The 24,656-nt window shown below is 45.1% G+C and overlaps 1 long non-coding RNA gene across 2 annotated transcripts in view; it reads left to right on the top strand.

Annotated features, from left to right (window-relative positions):
* The window catches only part of LOC131743831 (uncharacterized), a 97,685-nt gene extending 78,076 nt beyond the window's left edge, over positions 1-19,609 (top strand). For both annotated transcript variants that reach the window (XR_010837571.1, XR_010837570.1), the window contains exon 7: positions 18,003-19,609. This is a non-coding gene — a long non-coding RNA (uncharacterized lncRNA). The remainder of the gene's footprint in view (positions 1-18,002) is intronic.
* The last annotated feature ends 5,047 nt before the right edge of the window (positions 19,610-24,656 follow it).

The following is a 24,656-nucleotide window of genomic DNA, read 5'->3' as shown; positions in this document are numbered from 1 at the left end:
GAAGAAAAGGAGGAGGAAGGCAGGGAGGAAGGGAGGAGACAGCACCCTAGTGACCAATTATTTACTTTCCATACCTTATCTCATGCTTATTCCTTCTGACAGATGAGTAGGGGAGATACTGTTGAAGAACCTGAGATCAGAGAGGTCAAGCAACCTGCTGAAGGCTACACAGCGGCCAAGTAGTAGTGTTTTTGTTCTTGAGGCAACTCACAAAGCTAGAATCCAGATTCCCAGATTATTGCTCTCATTCCAAAGATTGCTAAGAATGGCAATGAAGGGCTTCCCTGGTGGCGCAGTGGTTGAGGGTCCGCCTGCCGATACAGGGGATGCGGGTTCGTGCCCCGGGTCTGGGAAGATCCCACGTGCCGCGGAGCGGCTGGGCCCGTGAGCCTGCGCGTCTGGAGCCTGTGCTCCGCAACAGGAGAGGCCACAACAGTGAGAGGCCCACGTACCACAAAAAAAAAAAAAAAAAAAAAGAATGGCAATGAAATCAGTGTCTTTGCTGAATCCCTGCGCCCCAAGGGAAGTCCCACAGATGACTTGAGAAAGACAAAAGTCTTGGATCGGTTCTTGCCTGCAGCCCTTTCTCTTCCTGACATTAAGCCAATCTCAGACCAGGCTCCTGAGCTGACAGTCTCATGCATATGGATTTAGAGGGGGAGCAGCTTTCTCAGCAGGCCTAGGGAAGTATATTAATTTCACAGAGGCCCCCTCAGCAACCTGGAGGGACCTTCCTCTGAATCATTTAATCTCATCTTTTGTCTGACTGGAGAATGGGCATCATCACCCCCTCCCCTTCTCCCCCATCACACTCTTTGTTGCAGATGATCATTCCAGGAGGGGAGAAGGCGCTGGCCCACCAGGCTTGGGAAAGGCCATAAAGGAGGGCTTTGCAGGAGGTGACCCAGCCTCGGGGTCCCCTGAACTCTGAGGCCTAATCCCCGGTAATGACCTGTGTCGGAGAGAGTCTTTGTGAAGCTGATGAAAGGAAGTGGGCCTGGGGAGGGGCCTGCCCTTCTCACCCACAGTTCTCAGAAGGGCTTGGATTGCTTTGAATAAGTGTATATGGTGGGCGGGGACACACCTAGCTGGGAGGCTGCTGCCTGTCATGAAAATGGGGTGCCTGGAGTTTCAGTTTCCCGCCCCCCAATCCCCACCCCTTTAGGACACACACACTCTCCCACCTTGGTCCTTTCCTTTGCAGGAAGCTACTGGAACTGACACTTAAATTCCATAACCTATAGCATGGTTCGAGATCCCAATCCAGATCAAGAAGAGATCAGAAATAAGTGACTTAATTTAAAAAAAAAAAAAAGCTTATTTTTGGCTGCGTCAGGTCTTAGTTGTGGCACGCGGGATCTTTCACTACAGCACGCAGGCTCTTCATTGCACGCATGGGCTTTCTCTCCAGTTGTGGTGCGTGGGCTCAGTAGTTGCGGCCGGCAGGCTCCAGAGTGCGTGGGCTCTGTAGTTGTGGCACATGGGCTTAGTTGCCCTGCGGCACGTGGGATCTTAGTTCCCTGACTGGGGATTGAACCTGCATTCCCTGTGCTGGAGAGCGGATTCTTAACCACTGGACAACCAGGGAAGTCCCAGAAATAAGTGACTTACTTAGAAAAATTAAAAAATGATAAAAATACAGAAGAGCAGACTTTTCAAGAGAGTATAATAACACCTGAAGGAGTAGTACACTGTCACACTGGGATTCGAGCCCAGACTTCATCTTGCTGAGAGTCGGGTCTTGGTCTGTAGTGAGGATTCGAGCTAAAAATTGCCAGCCCAGGCTCTTACTAAGTGGTGGCTACTTGAATGAATCCAAGTAATCAACTAGTCTAATCCCTCATTTCTTGGATGAAGAAAAGTGAGTCCAAGAGAGGGTAGTGACGTGGGGAAGGTTGCACAGCAAAATAATTGCAGAACTAAGATGAAAACACTTTGTCCACTAAAATCAAAGTGCTGTCAGAGGAGGTCTGTAATCAAAGTCCATCTTTATTTTAAAAGCTGGATTTGTGGTACGCACAAATTGGGAGATAGTATCACAGGCATCCAAGAGATGTGAAAAATGACTACACATTCACTTTGGAATATTGTGATCATATTTCTGCATGGTGTTTTCTTCGGAGGAGAAATGAAAAACCATAAGTTTTGAACCCAAGAACTGACATGCTGGGTAGTTATTACTGCTTGAGCATAGAGCATGGTAGAGACTAGTTCTGTTTCTGGGGGGGAAAAAAAAAAGGAAGGGGAAGGAAGCTTGAATGACAGCTAGGAAGGAGCTGTCTGTTCTTGGAGTCTGAGGCCACCAAAGTCAGAGATCTCCACTTTTTTTTTTTCTAAAGGATCTCCATTTTGATTAGAAATGAATTTGATATGGTTTCTTTAACTGAATTCTTGGCTGGTTTGATTTGGGGCGAGGGTTCTGACATTTTGTGTGAAGAGTCCGATACTTTGCTCAGTCTGAGGGCATCAGAGACTTTCCTTGAGTACAAATGACTATTAATACATCCATTAATTAATATATATTAACATAACCACTCATAAAATTGATAATGCCCAGGCCTTGCATGGTCTCTTGGAATTCTTGTGAGGCTTTGAAGAGAGGGTTTTTTTTTTTTTAACATCTTTATTGGAGTACAATTGCTTTACAATGTTGTGTTAGTTTCTGTTGTATAACAAAGTGAATTAGCTATATGTATACATATGTCCCCATATCCCCTCCCTGTTGTGTCTCCCTCCCTCCCTCCCTATCCCACCCCTCTAGGTGGTCACAAAGCACAGAGCTGATCTCCCTGTGCTATGCAGCTGCTTCCCATTAGCTATCTACTTTACGTTTGGTAGTGTATATATGTCCATGCTACTTTCTCACCTCATTCCAGCTTACCCTTCCCCCTCCCTATGTCCTCAAGTCCATTCTCTAAGTCGGTGTCTTTATTCCTCTCCTGTCCCTAGGTTCATGAGAACCTTTTTTTTTTTTTTTTTTAGATTCCATATATACGTGTTAGCATATGGTGTTTGTTTTTCTCTTTCTGACTTACTTCACTCTGTATGACAGACTTTAGGTCCATCCACCTCACTACAAATAACTCAATTTCATTTCTTTTTATGGTTGAGTAATATTCCATTGTATATATGTGCCACATCTTCTTTATCCATTCATCTGTCGATGGACACTTAGGTTGCTTCCATGTCCTGGCTATTGTAAACAGTGCTGCAATGACCATTGTAGTACATGACTCTTCTTGAATGATGGTTTTCTCAGGGTATATGCCTAGTAGTGGGATAGCTGGGTCATATGGTAGTTCTAGTTTTTGTTTTTAAGGAACCTCCATACTGTTCTCCAGAGTGGCTGTATCAATTCACATTCCCACCCACAGTGTAAGAGGGTTCCCTTTTTGAAGAGAGGTATTTTTATCACGTGTATTTTTCAGATGAAGAAATCAAGGCTCAGAGGTACCTTGCCAAGTGCCTTAGCCCAGGAAGTGGCTATGGTGGAAACTGAACAGAAGTCTTCCGATATTATACGAAGCCTTCTTTGCGCTCACCTTGAGAATGCTCAAGAACAAAGTCAGTCACACTGGTCCTTGCTGCTTTGGGGTCTAGGGGTGGAGGGTAGGGTTTATCCTGTGCTCTGGATGATAACTCAGGTGGGGGATGACTGACTCTCCTCTCCACGCAATCAGCCTGGCACCCTCCTGCCACTTATCTCTCTCATCCAAGTCAGGGCAGGTATGTCTGCATACCGTGGCTGGTACGTTCTCTTCAGGTAGCCCTTTTAGCGTGTACGTCCCCTTAATTAAGTCATGATAATGGAGATTCTTCTTTGCTCCCAATTCCTGGGGTCGTGTGTTCTGCTTTGTCTGCCTGTTCATATCACCAGGCTTTAGCGTACTCAGTCTTTGGCAGACCCTGTTGGCTGCTGTTACCCAATGGCCATTACCCTCTCTTTTTTCGCTAACAGAACTCTGCTTTTGCTCAGCTGTCCACCCTCTAATGTCCATCAAGGGAGGCTGACCTCAGCACTAGGGAATGACTCTTGATTGGTTTAAGCCAGTTATCACAGGACCAGTCCTGTGACTGGTTTAGGCATGTGACTCATTTTGGCTCATGATGCATGAGTGGGTGATGGCTCAGAGTCTTCTGGAAAGGTTTTCCTCATTTTAAGAAAGGAACTTTGGGTGCTCTGTTGCTGCTCCTGGATACCGATTTGCCTACGTAAGATGACTGGAATTTCAACCATCATTGTGAGGACCACAGAGGGTGTGAGCCTGAAGAGAAGATGCTGGGCATGGCAGCCTGGAAGGTTGGAAGCAACCTGGGTCCTTCCGGAAGTAATTGAGCCACTGGATTAAGCAACCCTGTAAACACCCCTCCTCTAGGTGTTCCCTTAGTGTCTGAGCCACTTGGATGTTTTAACAATGGCTTTTTTTTTTTTTTTTTTTTCCCAAGTAATTACTTGCAGCCCAAAGCATCGTCCCGGATAAAATACAACATCCCAGTAATCTGTCTACCTCCCCAACTCCTTCCTAGAACTCTGCTTTTGACACCCCCCACACTCTCTGTTTCCTGACACCCTTCTTCTCAGGGGCATAACACTATTCAACGTCTCAGGAGATGAGCTGGGAGTAGGGCTGGGGGGTGCTGGAAGGGGCATGAGATCAAAACAAGTGCTGTCCTTCTACCACTTTATCTTGGGTCTCACAGTTTTGATTAACGGTACCACTTGAGTTCATGTCTTTTCATTTAAAAATGTGCTACTTTTGGAAAATGGACATAGACAGAAGACATCACCACCACCTGCTATTTCCTACTTACTCTTCTTCCAAGGAAACATCTCCCTGAAATTGCCCCAAGTCCTGTAGAATGCAACCCCTCTCCCCTCCCCCATGCATTTTTGCTGCCCTTTCTTATTACCATTTGTCTGCATGGACAGGGCTGCCCACCCTCTCAGAGCATGTCTTTTCCTACCAGGTGGAGCCTCTACTGTTACTGCTGTCCTGAGGTTGCTCTCCCTGCCCAACCTTCATTTGCAAACTAACGCCAGGCATGTCCCTGCCTACCCCGTCTTACTGAAACAATAGGCTGCTATGGACTGAATTGTGTCCTCTACCTACATCCATATGTTGAAGTCCTAACCCCCAATGTGACTGTATTTGATGACCTTAAAGAGGTGATTAGGTTAAATGAGGTTATAAGGGAGGAGCTCTAATCCAATATAATTGATGTTCTTTTAAGGAGAGGAAGAGATCCCAGGGGTGCACACACAGAGGAGAAAGGCCATGTGGGGACAGAGCAAGAAGATGCCCATTTACAAGACAAGGAGAGATGCCTTAGGAGAAACCAGCCCTGCCAGAACCTTGATCTTGACCTTCCAGTCTCTAAGACTGTGAGAAGATGAATTCCTGTTGCCTAAGCCACCCAGTCTGTGGTATTTTGTTATGGCAGCCCTAGCAAACCAATACACAGGTCATGCCTCATATTCCAGACCTGATGCCCAGAGTTTACTGCTAGAATATCATTGAATTCATTCCTTCATTCACCCTTTCATTATATTTACTCATTAGTCAGAAAGGTAGTATAACATACTATGGAATTTCCCAACGTCCGTTCCACTGAATACTAGTCCTGCAAGATATTCTATGATGAATGGGCTCTAAGGTCATATAGTATATAATACTCCTCCTTGCAAATTCATTATATGCACGTTGATATTACCGAGAAGTAATGCAGGAGAGAAACTTGTCCCAAGCTATTTAAGCAGGCATTTTACAATGTTGGGATTTGACTCTGTAGCTCTTTGTTGACTAATGTCTATTAATGTCCGTGAAGCATGTGGTAAGAGATGTGGATCTTGTGTTTCAAAGCAAAGCCTTAAAGTCAGAAAGTTCTGCCCCTTACCTGATAAACTTAAGTTTTCTCATTTGCCAAATGAGGTGAATAGTACCTGGCATACTGTTCTGAGGATCCAAGAAGAGAAGCTACGTAAAGGAACAGTACAGTATCATTCTATCTTTGTTCCTTCACTCTCTTCTTTTGTTCATGCGTTCGTTTATTCAGAAACTCACTACGTGCATATTTATTGAGTACCAAAATGTACAAATCTTGCTGGATGGAAGCAGTCTGAGTTTCTTGATTTTCTTGCTGCTCTGAACTGTGCTTTGGCCTTAAAGACCCTGGAAAAGCTCAAACTACGCTTCTTGCAACTCTTTTCCTCATGCTGTGTTTTCATAAATGATGACATGTGATTCCAGGCCTCCTCTGACGTTGTGCTGGCCACTAGGAAGACAGGCTAGCTGTCTCTTATTAAGTGTGTAGGTTCTGTGTGGGCCCCTGGCATTGTGGAGAGTGAAACTCAAAACCTCTAGAGATGCAGCTGGGACCAAGGAAGCAAGGTGTGCCGGGTGAACCTACAGCATCACACAACACCAGGTCTGCTTGGTCACAAACAGAAACATACTGTGGAACGGCTCTGCTGTGGGTCTCTTAGCTTGAGGGTTCTTGAAAGCTCAAGGCCTTTGGTAGCTTTCATTTTGGCATAATCGGAGTTAACTCCTGTGAGTAGGTACTGTTCTGACTGAATCATAGTGCAGAGCAAATTCCAACAAGTCAGAAATTATCGACAGAGTCAGTTTTGCCAAGAACATTCTTGGTGAGAGGCTCTGTTAAACTCTTTCCTTCCTTGCATTGCTTCGTCGAATTTTCACAAATGACCCAGTTATTATCCCCATTTTACAGAGGAGGACACTGAGACACAGGAAAGCTAATTTGCCCAAGCCACATAGCTAGAAACTAGTGGACCCAGGATTTTAATGCGGGTAGTCTGATTCCAGAGCGCAGGCTCTTGACCACTCTGTCCTTGTCAATTCAACTAATTACTGCCTTGTTTACAGATGTGAAAACTGAGGCTCAGCGAGGTGAAATTATTTGACCAAGACACACAGCTAGTAAATGGCAGAGCCAAAACCTGATCCCAGTTCTCTCTGGCTCCAAAGTGTTCATACTTTTTACCGGGGAACAATTCACCACTGCTGCATGGTACTACATGCAGTGCTACGTATGTAATGCAGAGTAGCTGCTTGCAGCCTTGAAACAATCCAATGTGCTACGATTTATTAGTTTCCCACTTACAGATGAGTCCAACAGAGTTGAAGCAACTTGCTAAGAACACAGAGCTCTATCTGTAGGAAACTTGTTTCTAATCCTCCCTTCATGTGTGTTGGCCTCTAGTCTGAAAAACTCTTTCCTCCACACTTCCTTTCCTAAATCTTTCTCATCACTCAGATCTCAGCTCAAGTGCCACTTTCTTAGGGTGATTTCTCTGGCCCTCCAAACTAGTTCAGTCTCCCCGCTTTGGAGATTTCTAGAGCATCCTTTAATTTTCTTTCCCACTTTTAAATTATCTATTTGTGTGATTATTTTATAAACACCTGCCTTCCCCTTGATTGTCTGTACTCTGAGGCCGGAGTCCACGCCACTGATGCTCGGTTATAACTCCAGTGTTTAACACAGTGTTTAGCCCATAGCTAAAGATGGTAGCTATTGCTGTATATAACAAATATATATAGATATATATGTCTCTGTGTATGTTTATATATATAACTGATAGTGTTATGTATGTGCACATACGTGGATACATACATACATAAATTGTAGTCATTAGGTCCGTCCAGTTCCTCCTCGTTAACGCATCCATCACAGAGATGTCAGCCAGCAGCGTGATTGTCAGAGCTCCCTGATTGGTTGCTCTTGGAGGTGTGACAAGTCAATCGCTGCTCTCTCTTCTACAGAGACACAAGGGATTCTCAAAATCCTCCTCAAGGCAATGCTCAGGCAGCCGCTCTCAATTAATTGGATCCCATCCCAGGTGGGGAAACTCTTCTCAGATACTATAAATAATTGTACAACCATGGTTTTCTGCAACTGAAATCACCCAAAGAATTAAAGATATACTGATGCTTGGGGTCCTCTTCTAGAGCTTCTGATTAATTGGTGACTCTAGTAGGCCACGGACCACTGGCTGACAAAGTGATATCTATTCTGGCTGGTCCCTGTCTGGGTTCTGTTATTTCTTGTGACATGCAAGTTCTGTTTCCTTTCCTTTACGTGTAGCGTACAATTGCACATTGGGTCTTGAGGATACAGAAATGATGGAAAGATTGGTTTCAATTCCCTCGTGGTTCTCACGCTAACGGTGGAGACAGACAAGCGTGAAGAACTCTTAAACGAAGAAATGGTTATGAGTTAATTTTTAAACGCGTGAAAGCACAAGGGAACATGTGGCAGAAGAAGAAAGGAAGTCTACCTGCGAGGATCTGGGAAAACTTTTGGAAGGAGTTTGGAGTTAAACTAACTCTTGAAAGACAGGTGGGCTAGAAAACCATGGTGAATCCAAATTGTGTGTGACTTTGAATGCCAGACAAAGCCATATGGAACCAACAAAGTAAGGGAAATAACATGGTTTTCAGAGTTGATCTTTCAGCAAATAAACTTTGTCAGCAAGGTGAAGGATGAATTGGAGAAGGATGATGGCAACTAGAGGGTTGGTGCAAAGTCTAGTCTGATTCATGGCGGTGGATACAGGGCTTGGTCAAATATATTCATATAAGTGAATCGGAGGTGGAATGGGAGAAATGGCAATCTGGGAGAAATATTGACTACTACCCAAGGGAAATCTAGGAAAATTAATTGTTTACTTGCTATAGTTGTTTTGCACTGTACTGTGAGCTCCTTGGAGAAAGATTTGCATTCCTAATCTGGGCCAGGTACTGTGTCAAATATTTTACATATGTCTTCTCACTAATCCTCACAACATTTCAACCGAGTCATTTCCATTTTATGGATGAGGATACTCTTGTTATTTCCACTTTATGAATGAGGATCCTGAAGTTAGAAACGTATTAAATAAATTTCCCGAGGTTACACAGCCAATTAGTGGCAGATTCAGGATCTAAACACAGAGAGTTTAACTCCAGAGCACACGCATTGACCTGTGATGATTCTGTCTTAATTATTGCTATATTCCGGCGGTTCTCAGAGAAAATTTTGTACCCGCCTCGCCCCAGGGAGACATTTAACAATTTCTTTAGACAGTTTTGTTGTCCCAACTGGAGAGGGGTTTGCTACTGGTGTTTAGTAGGAAGAGGCCAGAGATGCTGCTAAAAGTCCTACAGTGCAGAGGGCAGTATCCACCCCACCTACCCCCTAAGAAAGAATTATTCCATCCTGAATGTCAATAGTGCTGAAGCTGAGAAATCCTGTTCTAGTCCCAGGGCCTAGCTCCGTGCCTGGTATATAGGAGGCTCACTTTACGTGTTTGTTGAATTAGATAAAACTACTGAACATGCATTCTTATTTATACAAATTTAAATTTATGTGAATGTAGTTCCTTAAAAATATACATTCTTCACTCCTGAGGTATTCTCCTGATCACAGAAATTTCACTGTGTGTGTTATCTTTATTTCCTGTCAAATCTGTAACATTGGGGCTATGTTTCTAATTTATCCTCTTCCAAGTCTTATCTCCTGTAATTATGCTGTCTCCTGGCTTGGCCATCGGCTCATGGATAGGAATTTCATCTTTAAATCCTCCAGTTGCTGTACTGACTTAGAAAAGATTTGGGGGTTTTTGAGTGTTTCTCTTTCTTGTTCCTACCCCATCCTGTTGGAATTCATTGCATCACCCTGTACTTTCCTCGCTTGATTACATGGTATGGGCTAGCAGGGGGGCTTAGCATTCACTTTGGAGGATGGGCTGCCTGCTCTGGCCCACCAGAGAAACTCCCTGAATAATCAGATCCATGTCAAAGCTCACTGAATGAAGTGGTTGTGGCTGGAAACCTCGGTTCCCATCCAGAAGAAAACAGATTCTTGAACTTGGGTGCTGTGGGCTCAGAAAGTTCTATCCCATCTTGTAAACCACATGGGCTTTGCAAATCCAACCCGATTACATTACCCTATATTAGATTTCCAGCTGACAGCTGTTGCTCGATGCTCCGCTACCCCCAAGCCCTGATGTGCTCTGGGATTTAAAAAAAATGATAGCCCCTTAAGACCTCTGCCCATTCCCCAATTCCTTAGTTCCACATTTTCAGTCCATTCGGTCAGAATTACTTTTGGTGCAGCTGCAATTAGGGAGAGGGATACCTAATTGCATTGCCTGTTTTAGCAATAGGGTCATTTTAAGGAAAGAGCTGAGGGGTAGGGGAGTCATCTAGCTCTGTGTCTTGTTGAGAGGTCAGTTAGCTTCTGCAGTAAATCCCAAAGTCTGGTTGTAGGGATGGACTGTGTTTGATCCATCCAGATTCCCCAAAGATGCACAAGAACAAGATAGTGAGCATGGAGAGTCCTGAGAGTTTGCTCATACCTACATCTTCGTAGCCATTTGACCTTCACGATCAAGCAAAGCGGCATATTCTGAACATATATGGCTAGTGAAGCCTTCAGCGTTTTAATTTTACCTTCGTGGTTTGTAATGTTAGTAGGACCAACAAAGAAGTAACTATTGCCATCAAATGTGATGAAATGGAACAATAGTTATTCAACAGCCTCTATGAACTAGAGGCTGTGCTATGTGCTTTCCGCCTTCACATATAGTTTTTAATCCTCCCTAATAAAATATCCCAGATTCTTGGACCTCAGTGTCAAGAAAAGAATGAGAATTTGCTGTTGCTTCTGCAAGCTTTTCTGTTTCATCACTTGTATCTTTAACAGTTGTTGTGGGAAATCTCTCCAAAAAGCCAGGCATAACAATTGGTAATGCTTCACACATAATGGGCCTATTTGCAGACGAGGTTACAATTTGCTTCTCACATCCGTTCTGAGAAATGCAAACCTTTACATTGCTTGTTTGTTTATCTGAACTTCAACTTCCATGTTCATTATACAAAATCTGAATTTGTAACAGTTTCTAAAAAGAACTCACAAAATACCATACTTTTACAAGCTACCTTTCAATATCATTTTCTACATTCCTACAAGACAAATTCCATGCATTTAGCTTTTGCTGAAGTTCCGTGGCTCTTGACACCAAAAGAATTCATCCACTTCTTTCCTTTTTTCTGCTACAGTTCTGATTACTATTATTTCTCACTGCACTGCTACAATAGTGGGTGATGCTTTGAGTGTTCACTAGGTGCTAGACACTGTTTTGAGTGCTTGATACATATGACTGCATTTGATCTTAATAACAACTTGGGAAGTAGGGAGTATTTGCGGAACCTATCTTCAGATAACAGAAACTGAGGCAACAGAAAGTTCAACATTTTGCCAACAACTTGTGACAGAGCTAAGAATCATTCCAGGCAATCTGACTCGGACCTCATGCTTTGGACCATTGCCCATGCTTTTATCACTCCAACATTTTTGCAAGACTTTCCTAACTGGGTTCACTGTATCCACTCTTGACCTTCTAGGAACCTTTACCCTGCACTTTGTTCAAAACTCATTGTGGTCATGTAATCCTCTTGCTTGAAACTCCCAATGGCTTTCCTTTGCCTTAAGTATAAAGTCCCAACTCCTTATCATCGTCCACAAGACGCTGCATGGTCTGGACTTGCCCACCCTCCAGCCTCATCTTGCTACGGTCAGTCTTACTCTTTTTAGGTCCATCAGCTGATTATGTAGTTCTCTGCCCTCCCACGAGGACCCTTGCAAAAGCAATCTTCTACCTGGTTTTTCTCCTCATATTCCTGTATTCTGAGTTTTAGATCTTATTGCTAATGGGCTCTCTCCTAGTCTTGGACATCAATGTCTCCTCCCTTTGTTTTCTCCCCCACTCCTTGATTCTTCCTTTCCATCTTCTTGCAGGCTTCTTTCCCACCTCCCTTTGTATCTCAGGGATCTACCACCAGTTCTTTCTCCCCTCCAGCCCCCATTCACTCATTCTCAACTCATCAACTCTTCCTTGATTAAGCAGACCTATGCCTCAAACTAATGCTACCGTGGATTATCGCCAAATATCATTCTCAGACTCCATGCTGGGCTTTCGATTCTTTTTTTTTTTTTTTGTAACTTATTTATTTTTATTTGTTTATTATTTTTGGCTGCGTTGGGTCTTTGTTGCTGCACGCGGGCTTTCTCTAGTGGCAGCGAGCGGGGGCTACTCTTTGTTGTGGTACGCGGGCTTCTCATTGCGGTGGCTTCTCTTGATGCTGAGCACGGGCTCTAGGCACGCGGGCTTCAGTAGCTGTGGCTCATGGGCTCTAGAGCGCAGGCTCAGTAGTTGTGGCTCATGGGCTTATTTGCTCCATGGCATGTGGGATCTTCCCGGACCGGGGCTCGAACCCGTGTCCCCTGCATTGGCAGGCGGATTCTTAACCACTGGGCCACCAGGCAAGCCCCTGGGCTTTCGATTCTTATATGCAGCCGACTTCTAGATGTCTCTCCTAGAAGTGTACACAAGGACTTCAAATTCAAAATGTCCAAAACTGTGTCCATTACCTTTTCTTATAAACCGCCAATGGCTCCTGTATTTCCACAGTAAATGTTTTTTCCGTCCACCCAGTCACCTATACCAGAAACCTGGAGGCCATCCTTAACATTTCCCTTTCATTTGCCAGGTCTTTGAGGTCTGTCAAGTCAATCTTTAAAGTGTCTATTGAAAATGCTCTGTCTTCTCCACTCCTATTATCTTTGACCTGCTTTAGACATATATCATCTCTCACCTGAAATGTTGCAAAAACCATCCGAATGGCTTACCTTCTGGTTTATTCTCTATACTAACCCTGGTAGGAAGAGTCACGTCAAAGGGCACAATTTAGTGTAATCAGTGTCTCTGGGAGACACGAACACCCCCCTAAACTAGAAGTGGCTTTGAGAGACTCTCAGTTGACTTGGTGATATAAATCCCCTGACCCAGTCCTGGCTACTTCACAGAATCCTACAGTTTCTATGTTGAGAATGACAACAAGAGTGGAAAAAACAGCAGGACGGTAGCTGCCGCCTCCACCTTCCTGCAACAACCCCCAGCATTTATGGCACTCTGACTATAAACTGGGCCCAACTCAAAATTTATGTACATCTTATTTAAGCTATGCAGTCATCTGAAAGTAACCTTCCATGTAGCAGTGGATTAAAAAAGAATTCATACCCTTTTAACAGGATTCTCTTTGGGACCCACTCTCACTGGGGGGTGCAGTATAGGTAGGATTGTAAATCAGGTGCCCTGCCCTCCCCTGGCAAGGATGATTATTTAACTCAAGCAAGGCCAATGTACTTTCTACGGGGACTTTACATCTTAAAGAATGACGTAAGAATGGAGCAAATTTTGAGGGCTCATTTGCTTTCTTGGTGGTACCTGAGTGTATAGTTTAGTAGTCTTTTCAACCAGACCATAAATGCCATGCTGATTCCTGTCCGGATGCAAGTTCTGTTTCCAAGCCTGGCTTTCCAGCCTCTTCCCTTTCGTCCATTCTGTGAGCTGCCTAAATATCTTGGAGTGAAATCTTCCTGATATTTCATCCCTTCCTTCTCCTCCTCTTCCTCCTCTTTCTCTGACTTAAGTTAGCTAAAGTGGGTTTCAACTGCCTGCAACCGGAGAACCCCGACTCATGCTGAGGTCATCTCATGAAAACCTTTTGTTTTAGAGATAGATAGGAAAATTGAGGTCTATCTGTGACTTGCCTCGGAACAGATGGGGAGTTAATGGCAGAATCTGGACTAAAAAGATATTTCATCATTCCTCGTCTGGTATTCTTTATAGCACAGTGATTCAAGAAGGATTCCTCAGCCCAGAGTTTGAATATTTGTTTCTACTATGTATTTATCTGCGTGATGTTGGATAAGTCACTTGATCTCTTTCTGCCTCAGTTTTCTCACCTATGAAATGGGGATAATGGTAGCGTGTTCCCTGTAGGTTTGTGATATAGACTATATTGCTCAATACTGCATCTGTAAAGTATAAAAGTACACTACCTGGTACCTGGTAAGAGAGAAATGTTAGTAATTACTATTGTTGTTGTTTCCACTGCACCCACTTGTCACTTAAGAATACTGTTGTGGGGGCTTCCCTGGTGGCGCAGTGGTTGGGAGTCCGCCTGCCGATGCAGGGGACGCGGGTTCGTGCCCCGGTCCGGGAGGATCCCACATGCCGTGGAGCGGCTGGGCCCGTGAGCCATGGCCGCTGGGCCTGCGCGTCCGGAGCCTGTGCTCCGCAGCGGGAGAGGCCACAACAGTGAGAGGCCCGCATATCGCAAAAAAAAAAAAAAAAAAAAGAATACTGTTGTTGTTTTATTTAGTTTGTTTTTCCAACACTGGTAAAAAAAAATATTTTAATTGCATTATCCAAGTTTTTCTCAGTTAAGGAAGTCTAATTTATATAGCCAGACTTCTCTCTCAGCTAGGATGGATGCTTATGTCTTGGTAGCTGATACTTTATTCTCTTTTTACTCAGAAAAAAATTATTATAAAGGACTGTTACTTTCTTCTTTTTTTTCCCTAACCAATGAAATGGACATCAAAGTACAGAGTGTTTGACAAGAGGACCAGTTGGTTCCATTCAAGGGCACGTTATGAATTGTTGGTTTTTGACAGAGGGAACAACTCATTACATTTTGTTTATGTAGCACCTCCTGAGGGTCCATTTGTAAGTGGTTCACAAAAGGCTTGTTCTCACTGGAACACAGTTGTCCTACAGGGTTCCCAGGGACTGAAGAGCATGTGTGCAAATAAAATAAACTCATCCTGAAGGCCAGTAATTTAGATTAATAAAGAGCTATGTTTATACAACTCCATTACCAAAATTCTACATGCAACTTGAACCCAATTTTCTCAGGCTGCACAACCATTTCTAAACAAGACTTGATGAAGAATGGCTAGCTTGCTGGTACACAAAATAAGGGGAAAGTCTTTTCATAGTCCTGGCACCCAAGAGATGATTTCTGTGACCCCTCTTTCTCAGGAGACCATTCAGAAGTTGAAACAGCATGAATTTGGAAGATTCCTTAAGAATTAACTCAGATCCCTCCCTCCCTCCATTTATCCTCCCATCCTTCCATCATCCATTCATTCATGCGCTTGTTTAAATATCTCTCTCTCAGGTACATGTGAGTTCTAGCATACCAACTCTTTTGCTTATATCTAGCTTCTCCAGTAGGAGAACCAGGCAGGGAAATAGCATATCAGGGGTGAAAGATACCTATATTATAAAACACCCAGCACTGGGCTTCCCTGGTGGCGCAGTGGTTGAGAGTCCGCCTGCCGATGCAGGGGACGCGGGTTCGTGCCCCGGTCCGGGAGGATCCCACGTGCCGCAGAGCAGCTGGGCCCGTGAGCCGTGGCCGCTGAGCCTGCGCGTCCGGAGCCTGTGCTCCGCAACGGGAGAGGCCACAGCAGTGAAAGGCCCGTGTACCGCAAACAAAACAAAACAAAAAAAACCACAAAACACCCAGCACCTTTGATCTGGATCCTTAGAATAATCATGTGAGACAGGTAGCACTTAGTTTAATTCTATTTTCTAAAAGATTGGAGACCTGGAGCAATTGTGAGACTTGACCAAAAGAAAGGAAGCTCATGTTTACTGGGTACCTATTATGTGCCAGACACAACGTGAAAGCTTTTCATGTTCGTAATTTTATTGCATTGTCTAGAGAACACTGTGAAGTATGTGTGTGTTTGTGCCCATTTGACGCAGAAGCGGAGGCACAGAAAAGATACAGAATTGCTGATGTCACGATGAAGCGAGAGGCTGAAGAACCTATGGCCTCTTCCTATGGCCTCATGCTGCCTCCCTAGAGACCCCTTAGGGTCAAGGCCTCCACCCTCCACCAACCCTAGTCCCTCTGTGACTTCCTGGCTTTCTTCCCCTTTTCTTCCAAAGTTTCAATAAGAAGGGTCAGAAAGGAAAACCACAGCATCAACACAAATAACTGAGGAAGGGCTGGGGAGGGAGAAGGGTCCGTGGGAATGTGTGGTCATAGGAAGATAACATTTTCCACCAGGGCCTGGGAGCCCAGGGAACATATGCTCCTCGGGGCTGCCTTTCCCGCTGGCATTTCCTGACCAGTGGTTGATCAGCCTTTCCCTCCTCGCTTACATCCTGCCTGACCAATGATGGAGCTTTCTGTTCTGAGAGGTCTTCTCAAACTCCTCCTGAAATCTGTTCCCTTCTGACTCCTGTACTGGCTCTCGGCATTCCCTTTCCTTTCTGGGTGCTTGCCTCTCTTGGCTTCAGTCCCCATCTTTAGGTGACCCCAGATCTGTACCTGCAGCCCAGACCTGTGTCTTGAGTACCACCCCTCCGTGATTGGAGGCACCTGATGACTCTGCATCTGGAGGTTCCCACCAAAATACCCTGCTCTTGCATCCTCTGCTCCAGAGTGCAGCAGTTCTCTACATCTAGGGTCTTCTAGTCAAAGTGGATTAAGGTAGATCACTTATTCACTTATTCCACAGCCTTTTTTTTTTTTTTTTTTAAGAGCACCTACTTGCGTATTAGGCAACGTGCTAAGTACCAGCACACAAAACGCGAAACAAAGCCCTAGTCTTCATAAAGCTTGCAGTCTACAATGGTATAGTGTGTGTGTGTGGCTGGCCTTCAGGTAGAATCCCTCAGGTTCTCTTTGCATAACGCTTTACTCTTCCACTGTAGCCCTGCTTTCTCCTGCCTGTTGTATATGGTATGTTCCACACATTGATCACCTCCTTCAGGGTCTGAGCCCCCAGGGACTGTCTTATTCTCCCCTGTGGCCCTCCCCGTTCCGGCAAGCTAGTATAGCACACAGTGGGTGCTCGATGAGTGTTGCTTGACTAAATGAATGAATATAGAGATCAAGGTATGGGTGAGTAGGAACGGAAGAAATGGTCACGTATTTTAAGAGTTTATCCTCATGCTAGGCGCTGTCTGAACATGCTGTGTAATCTAATTTCATCTTCCCACAGTTCCTAGGAGGTAGTATTATCCTCCTTTAGAAATAAAGCTACTAAAGCTGAGAGAGGTTAAGGTATAACCGAAGGTCATATAACTAGTAGGGAGCAGAGCTGGAGCCTGAACTATCGCCCGTCTTAATCCAATGCTTGTGTGTTTTCAGAGCCACCCCACAATATTTCCAGTTCATTAAAAGCCGAAATTTGCATCTGGCTAAGAATTCAATCATCATGTCACTTTATGTCATTCAATTTTGTATCATCCCAGGTACTTCAAAACCCTTGAACCGTCATTGCAAAGGAAATTGCAAACCTGTTAGACCCGAGTTTTTTATTTCTATGTTTTTGCACGTGTAGGAAACAAGGTTCCCGAGGAATGAGGCAGACTTTTCAGTTCTTTCTGGCGGAACTGTGTGTTCATCAGGATGGCGTTGATCTGTCCGTATCCATGGGATGTCAGTTCTCTCCACAAGCCCCGATCTGTCTGTGGCTACCATCAATAAAGCCCTTTAAGCAGATCTGTACATTCGGGGGCCGGCTGGCGAGGCACGTGCCATGAAGCACCCCTTCCCCAATAATCACACTCTTGTAAGCTGCACTGAATGAGAGTCTTTCTCCCAGGAGAAGTATATGTTTGTGTGTTGGCATGGTCCTAATGACTTAAAGAAAAATGCCGGAAACTGGTACCGCACTCTTCCCTGAAAGGAACATTGGCCCTTTGTTCGAGAAATGCATTTGCAGAGCGGCTTCTGAGTAAGTCCTTGGAATTCCTCATGGTTTATATGTCTTTGTAAGCCCCTGGCATTGAAGAACCGAGGGTTTTCTTTTGCTTTTTTCTCCCCAATGAATCCAACATTGTATTGAACACTCTCTCACTCAATTTTGATAAAACCAACAACTCACAAAGCCAACTTGAGTGGAAAGATTAGGAACACAAATAGAATTCGCTATCGTTGTAGGCTGTGTAGTGTTAAAATGTTCGAAATGTGGGTATTGAGGCCTGCACCCCAAGATTTTCTTACATTCCCTTTGTTCAGGAATGGCCTCGGATTCGTTTCAGTAACTGCAATGCTGCTCGGATGGACAGTGTTTAAAAATACCTTCCGTGGCTCCTGTACACATTCTATTTTTGTTGTTCTCAACAGGTCCATGGGCTGATGTTGAGAGAAGCAGCGTGGTGAAGCCGCTTAGGGAGCTTAGCGTCTCCGGTCAATGGAGGCGATAGAAACCTGGCTTCCTTGACTTCTCTCTGTGAAAGAGGAAAAGTTCTTCGTCTCTCTGACCCTCGCTTTCCTCTATCTACAAAAAGCGGAAAATATAGCTATTTATCCTATATTAAAAGAAAAAATTTTTTTCTTTTTTTATTGGCTACGCCGTGCTTGTGGGATCCTAGTTCCCCAACCAGGGATTGGACCTGTGCCCCCTGCAGTGGAAGGGCGGGGTTCTAACCACTGGACCGCCAGAGAATTCTCTATCCTCCATGGCTGGGATGAGGAGTTGCCTTAACACATCACACCGGAGGTGTTGGACAAACATCCACCTTCTACCTCCTTCTCCAGCTTTGAAAGGACCCTGAGTGGCGAAGAAGTTAACAGACAAGGTGTATTATTTTACTAGGGCTGCCGTAGCAAGGTAACGCAGACTGGGTGGCTGAGAAAGCAAAACATGTTTTCTTCACAGCTCTGGAGGTAGAAGTCCAAGATCAAGGCGTCGGCAGGGTTGGTTTCTTCTGAGGCCCCTCTCCTTGGCTTGTAGATGGTCATCTTCTCCCTCTGCCCTCGCATGGTTTCCCCTCTATGTACGTCTGTGTCCTAAACTCCTATAAGGACAGCAGTCATAGTGGATTAGGGGCCACCCTAATCATTTTCGTTTAATTACCTCTTTTAAGACCCCATCTCCCAAATATAGTTGCGTTCTAAGGTACTAGGGGTTAGGAATTCAACATATAAATTTGGGGGGGACAAAATTCAGCCCATAACACAGGAGGATTCTGAATGGCACCAGTGCAAACACATGGCTGACTCTGTGTATAAGAGAGCAGTTAATTCCCTCTCATTCTCCCATCTCCAGATTCCCTGAGTGAGCAACATGCAAGCTGACCCTGGACTGTTCTTCCTCAGTTTTCTTTTGGCCTAAGTCTCATTACCTCAACTAGATATAGAGCCCCTTGAGGCCAGAGTGTTTCTGCCACATTATGGCTCATGTTTCACCATGATGGGTACACGAGAAATACTAAGAGCTTGTTCATTTCATTTGCCACCTATCCTGGAATATGCAACATTGTATGCCTACAGTATAGGTGGGTTCTCAGTAAAAGTTCATGCATTCTTCCAAGCAAACATGTACTGAGGATTAGTAATGCAGTCTGTGCTCTAGAGGGTTTCATAGTCTACTAGGGAAGACAGACTAATAAACGTCATTTCAGATTTATAAACATAATTTCATTGAAGTGTGACAGAGGTCGAGAGAGAGATATAGGAGCTTGTATAGGAGGGGGTTGGAGTTTGGGAGGAGAGGCAGCTGGTCTAGGAAGGACAGCATGCTAGAGTCTTGCTACTGAAATCATGCTCCACAGATCGGTATGATGACATCACCTGGGAACTTTCACAAATGCAGAATCTGAGGCTCAGACCCAGACTGTGGAATCTGAATCTGCTCTGTTTCTGGACTTGCAATTCAGGCATTGAAAACTAAAGTACCCATAAGGGATGGAATATAAATGAGTACAATAAGTGAGTGTAAGAAAAATCCTATAGCTCTTAGTCTGTATTTTATTCCCCCCCCAACCCTTTTCCTAGAGCTGAGATGTGGTAGAGACTGATGGCAACAAAAAGTAAGTGCTGCCTCCTCCATACTCGAGTTATTGTCACAGATGGTTTTCCAGTTGGAATTTATATTTCCCTGCCCGCCTAGCATCTAGTGGGGCCATGTGACTAGTTCTGACCAATGAGGTGTGTGGGAAGTGACATATGTCCCATCTGTGCCTGAGCTTTTGAGAAGCAGATTGGTTTTTCCCTACTCTCTCTCTCTCTCCTCATTTTCTGGATGAAGGTCAAATACCAAAGCCAGAGGAAATGGCAGAATCAGAAGATGGAAGGAGCTCGGGTCCTTAATCACCACCTAGAGGAAAGCCATCATCATCAACTGTTACCAGACCATGAAATAAACTTGTATTGCATTGAGTCATGGATATTTGGGAGTTCGTTAATGACAGCAGCTAGTGTTACCCTAATACACATGGACAGGATATTTACTGCAAGGACAACAGCAATGTAACCACCATAACAAATGGTAATGACATTGAGTGTTGATGAGGCGGTAGGGAGTGGTGGAGACTGTGGTGAACTGGAGCCTGCTTGCCCTGTCTAAGGAGGAATGCTGTATCAGTTCTACCTGATTGCTCTCTTGTATCAATACAGGCTCAGTGTGGTCAGAACTTACAATTTTAAAATTCAGGCTCACTTAAAAAAAAAAAACCAAAAAACTAGGTTCCGAATAAAACATATCTATGGGATCAATCTGTCCCGTTGGTAGTCAGATTGCATACTCTGTACTAACTGGTAGATATCAACTAGACCACCTCTCCCATATGCCAGCACTAGTCATTTTGCAGATGAGGAAGCTATGAGAGTTTCTGGAATAAGGCATTGTTTCTGGTCAGTGCCCATGAAACGCTGCCTTATGATTGATCAAAATGGAGGATTGACATTGCCGTTCAGGCCTCCAGGACTGTAGTAAGATTATTGTTACTACCACTGCTACTATCCCTAGTCCCGGTATTTATACAGCTGCTGCTGCTATATAGTTTAACTGGTATTATTGCTTTGTCCTTCCACAGCCATTTTTTTCTTTCATTTAACCCTTTCAACACTCTGTGTGGTATGATCAGTGCCCCCATTTATTTATTATTATTATTATTATTTTTTGCAGTGCGCAGGCCTCTCACCGCTGTGGCCTCTCCCGTCGCGGAGCACAGGCTCCGGACGTGCAGGCTCAGTGGCCACGGCTCACGGGCCCAGCCGCTCCGCGGCACGTGGGATCTTCCCGGACCGGGGCACGAACCCGTGTCCCCTGCATCGGCAGGCGGACTCTCAACCACTGCGCCACCAGGGAAGCCCAGTGCCCCCATTTTACCAGAGAAAAAAATGAGCCCCAGAGAAGTGACTTTGCTGAAGTCCCTTAGTTCATAGTTCCAGAGTCACGTCTTTTGAGCTTTGCTACTTGAGCCCAAGGAACATCCTAGGCCACCTTACAGTGTCCAGCGAAGGCAAAGCGAACACGTCAGGGATGCTTAGGTTCAGAATGTTACAGTGAAGAAAGTCACCCTGACCTGTTAGCCTGGTGGCAGGCTCCATTCTCTCTTTGAAGGAGACTTTGTGGGGTGTGAGAAGGGGGAATATGGGGTGAGGGAGAGGAGAGTCAGTCATTTCCCCCTTTTTCCCTTCACGTGGGGAGAGGAGCATGGTACCCAGCATCTAGGCTGCTGGGGGTTATACTCCCCTCTGTGGCTTAGCAGAAAATCAGATGCTTTTTAGGGGACCCTGAGCATCTCTGAAGCATTGGTACCTCCGGCTGGATCCTTGTAACCTTTTGTCACCTTACCCCTTTGAGACTTGGTTTCCTCAACTGTAAAATGAAGATACTCTGATGGTACCCATAGTGGAGCCTAATTAGAGGCTCAGGGAGATAGTAGATGGTAAAAGGGCTGTGCTGGGCACAGAGTAGGTCCACAGTAAATGTTAATCCAGTGAGCCAGCAGTTCTGAAGGCATTTTGTAGATGGACTTGAATGAGCTGTACACAGACGAGCAATAAGAATCCTCCATGGGCTAGGGCGTCTGCCAGCTCGCCCATGAATCTGTCCCCAAACTACCAGGTCTGGGCGGTGGATGCATTTCTGGGTGCCCAGAGGCCGGCTTTGCAAAGAGGAGCAAACAACATCGTCTATTCACAGTCTCACGGGCTCCTCCTGCCAGAGCCCACGAGGGGTTTGGATTCAGAAAGCTATTGAAGGGAAGCCACAAAGACACGTTTTCTCCCCTGTGGCCTGGAGAGAAGACGGAGCGGCCGAGGCACAAGAAGAGGGTTGTTTTGCATCAGTCGGCAGCCGGCAAATTCTGTCAAAGCAGCTGAAGGAGAGAAGTCGTCAAAACACCCAGGACAAACAGGAGCCCTGGCGCAGGCAGGAGATAAAAGATCAGGAGGGCGGCCGCCCGGGCACACAGGCCTCCTTCACGGAGCCCTGGCAGCCATGCTCTCGCCATTGTTTGGACCCGTGGGCTGTGATGATGGAGGCTTTCTTCTCAAAGAAAGAATTTATGTCAGAGGAAAGAGAGTTTGTGTTGTGTGAACAGTGCCTGCCAAATGAAAATCTTTGGTTCTTAAAATAGCGAGGCACAAATTCAAACTGGCCCTTTGTCCCTGGTGGTGGAGAAGATGGGCGGGCGTGGGGTGGGTGAGGGCCTCCGTTTCGGATCTGGCACCCCCCCCCCCCCTTGGCTTTGCTGAGCCGCTGCGGTTCTTGCTGCCGTTTCTGCTGTTATAAAACGGAGGCCAATTGCTTCAGTGGCTGCCTCTGCTCTAATCCAGGCTCTGCTCCCTTTCCCCTGAGGCTGTAGCCACCCATATATCTCTGTGGGTGCCTTCTCGCCTGCCCTGCTTTTGTCTACATAGTCCCTTTTGCCCCAAATGCCCTTCTGCCTTCACCTGGCGTGTCCAACAGGTATTGCAATTCAACATATGCACAACGAATCTTGGCATCTTACACCTCCATGCCCTGCATCTGAAGCATCCCCTGAGGTTTGACTGTGGGGAGGCTAAAGGAGACACAGCGCAGCTTAGCGAAGAGGGGGCTCACGAACAAGGGGCTGTACCCCAAGTCTGAGTGTGCGTCTTACCCTATAACCTTCCATATCGGGGAAGTGAGGGGAGGGCCGGTGAGAATTGCAGGGGGAGGAACCAACAACCGCTTCCCGTGGAGCTCCTCAGACATGAGGATCTTGTTCCCATCATTTCTCCTCCTAGGCTGGCCGTCGGTGTTGGTTTGGATGGGATCTGTGCAGAGGTGATGTTATTCACATCAGTTCAGTCCCACTGCTTTTCAACAAGCTTTTATGGAAGGCCCACTGTGTGCACATCACCATCGACTGATGAGGAAATGCAAGCTGCTGACACTCTTTAGAAGAGTGGGAGGTGTTGTCAGCCTCACAGACCCACAAGCAGGATCTCAGCCCCGAAGGACCAAGGCTGACTCAACTCACAGGACAGGCAGGTAGAACCACAGTGACTGCCCACTGAGGGATAGTGAGAGTGCTTTTTTCCCCAGCGAGCAGGTAGTTTTGGTACCCTGTCCATGCTCTGATCCATGGAGAGCCAAGGCCCTCAGAGGGTGTGTTGGAGGCATGGCGGCTAAGCAGGGGCTCACCCAGGCTGGTTTATTTATTTATGTATTTATTTTATTTTTTTTGTGCATGCTGAGCAGCTTACAGTATCTTAGTTGCCTGACCAGGGATCGTACACAGGCCCTCAGCAGTGAAAGCGCAGAGTCCTAACCACTGGACCACCAGGCCAGGGAAGTCCCCAGGCTGTTTTAGAATTCAGAGAGAGCATTTTTTTTTCCTTAATAAAAATTTTTTTGAGCATTTTAAAAACTAATTTTTCTTTTTCTTTTTCTAAAGGAGGATAAACTACAAGTTGTAATTTCAGGGTAGACATTTCCAGCATCCTCTTTGACTTCAGCAGGTAGAGGAGGCTAGGGAGGGCAGTACAGGTTCAGGACCTAACTCATGACAGGGAAGGGCATTTTGTAGTGTGGTCAGAAGGCAGCCGGTCACTCTATACGGTTAAAGCATAGTGTAGGTGGTGAGGGATGACTTAAATCAAAGTGCCTGGAGCTTCGTGCGTGATGAATACATCAGAGCTCCTTTCCTTTCTTCCCTTTTGCCTAAGCCTCACCTGAAACTCTCCTGGCAAATCACACTCCCTGTCAGCCTGGTGTTGTTTTAGTATATGACCTTTCGTAAGGCTTTTGTTATTTTCACATCTAATATTTTAAATTATAATCAAGTACCTTTGGTTAAAAAACTTTGACCAGTGTAAAATATACTATCCTTTTCCCCAGAAACAACTGCAATTAAATTTTTCTTAGCTGTTTTTCAGAAAGTTTTATGTATATATAAGTGTGTGTATGTTTTCTTTCCAAAAGCAATCATATTATAAATACTCCTCTGTTTCCCCTGTGCTTCACTGAGTAAAATAACAAAGAGCTCTTTACTATCAGCATATAGAAATCTGCCTCATTCTCTTTTAACAGCTGCCTAGCTTTCCGTAATTTATTTAGTCCATTATTTTCAGTAATATTCAATTAAATGCATTGCATCAATGAAAATCAATATATATATATACTTACATATATATCTGCACAAAAAATTTCAGAAAATATAGTTACCGGGTTGAATGGTATTGTGGATTATCCTTTTTGGAGAACTCGTGCTAAATTGTCCTGCAAGGATAGCGCCTCTAACAAGGAATAGCGGATTTTGACACACTCATCAACACTGGGTACTATCAGATTTTAAAAATATTCTCTGATATGATGTGAAAACTGGTATCTCATTGGTTTTTTTTTTTTTTTTTTTTTTTTTTTTGTGATATGCGGGCCTCTCACTGTTGTGGCCTCTCCCGTTGCGAAGCACAGGCTCCGGACGCGCAGGCTCAGCAGCCATGGCTCACGGGCCCAGCCGCTCCGCGGCATATGGGATCTTCCCGGACCAGGGCACGAACCCGTGTCTCCTGCATCGG

This window comes from Kogia breviceps, chromosome 17 (genome assembly GCF_026419965.1).
Source record: "Kogia breviceps isolate mKogBre1 chromosome 17, mKogBre1 haplotype 1, whole genome shotgun sequence".
Classification (NCBI taxonomy): Eukaryota; Metazoa; Chordata; class Mammalia; order Artiodactyla; family Physeteridae; genus Kogia; species Kogia breviceps.
The sequence above is the reverse complement of the archived record's forward strand: the minus strand, read 5'-3'. Positions and strand labels throughout refer to the sequence as shown.